The sequence below is a fragment of the Rhinopithecus bieti genome, unplaced genomic scaffold (assembly GCF_001698545.2).
Source record: "Rhinopithecus bieti isolate Rb0 unplaced genomic scaffold, ASM169854v2 scaffold_30171, whole genome shotgun sequence".
Lineage (NCBI taxonomy): Eukaryota > Metazoa > Chordata > Mammalia > Primates > Cercopithecidae > Rhinopithecus > Rhinopithecus bieti.
Genome location: NW_016889786.1, coordinates 1 through 1546, shown reverse-complemented (window position 1 = coordinate 1546; position 1546 = coordinate 1). Strand labels below are relative to the sequence as shown.

The 1546-nt window shown below is 39.5% G+C and overlaps 1 pseudogene; it reads right to left on the bottom strand.

Annotated features, from left to right (window-relative positions):
* Positions 1-4: 4 nt before the first annotated feature.
* Positions 5-1414, bottom strand: LOC108525888 (nucleolar protein 11 pseudogene; annotated as a pseudogene).
* Between the last annotated feature and the right edge of the window lie 132 nt (positions 1415-1546).

Sequence of the window (1546 nt, the reverse complement as noted above, 5' to 3'; positions counted from 1 at the left end):
GAGATTTTACAAGCTTGTAAAGATTTATCAGTAGCCTCTTTGCTTCTGGCATCATTACTATAACAGTAAAATTTGCATCCAGAGGTAGACATATCCAATCCATAATCTGGTTCTAGGTAGGTGGGTATATTCCAGGAAGAGTCATAGTAGCATTTTCGCTACACTTCAGATAAAGGAAATACAAATACTTGAGAAACAGCATGGTATGCTGTGCTGGGATGTTTTCAAATGAGGCAGAAGAAATGTTTCGCTATATGCTGAATGAAGAATTGCATTAAGTAGAGCTGCTCCTTTTGGTATCACAGGGCATGACGTGGTCTCCTTTGTTTTGTCCTGGGGCTTTTATTTAACTCTTGACCACAGTTATTGCATTTATCTTCCTTCAGGATTGAAGCCATTTTGAAGAATTTCAGTTTGCTCTTCCATTTTCTCATCATGTACAGAATTACTAGAGTCAAAACTGACTCCATACTGACATCTGTTTCTTGAAGACTGTCATCACCAATGCTCAAGAAAATTTTAAGCAAGCACAGGTGACCGATTCAGGAATGTCAGGGAACTGCTGTAGACAGAGTTGTAACACCTGTACATCTTTCTTTTTTAAGGCAATCTCCATTAAGTCAGGGCACAAACTGTAAGAAAGCACATGCGTTTGGATAAGCTGCATCAGACAGTTCCGGGGATAAAACAATCGTTCTGCTTTACACCTTTTCCAGAAGTCCTGTTACTGTGTCCCCAGTGACAGTATGAAAGTCAGGTGTCTGCTTCAGAGCCAAAATTTCCATACTTCTACTTCAATGTGCTTTTCTGAATCTTTCATTGCGGTTGACAAAAGTTGTTTGGATGGTGATCCCTCTGGCTGTAAACTCACTTCAATTTTCATCTCCTTAAAATTCTTCTTAACTGCTCTGAGTTCTGGGACCCAAGTCCACATCCTTGAGGTGTTTCCCAGTTTGCAAAATGGGGCACAACATGAGTTCCTGGATCTTGACTATGCTTGAGTTTTCCAAGAGCACCTACTAATGATGACACTTCACAGTTGTATGGAATCACAGCTAGAGATTTTCCACGTAGCATAAACAAATTCTCCCCATAATACCAGAGTTGACCACTGGTCCCTTGTGGTAACTCTTTTGAAGTCTGTAGTGTTTGAAATTTTATGTTCCATACAGAGAGGCATTCCTTAGAAGCTGCTAGTGGACTTCCTAGGACTGTGACGTGATCCTGATCCAGGGCAGTGAGTGCAACTCCATTTGGAGCATTACCAGACACAACAGCCTTGAGCGACAGTGATCTAACTAAGCTCTGATTTTTTTCTGGGTCAGTTGGACGTATTGGTATCAAGGTTTCATATATACAACCATCAGAGCTTAATGACATCAAAGAGATGAATTTTGATCTACTGATGCAGTAAAACTCTCTATAAAAGACTTTTGTCTTGTCCAAGTAAGAGTGTATATTTGGTTAAGATATGTGAGTTAAACATTTGTACCTAAGCAATGTAATTTCCATGTTTTTCAGTAATAAACATTAAAACAGGAAGTCT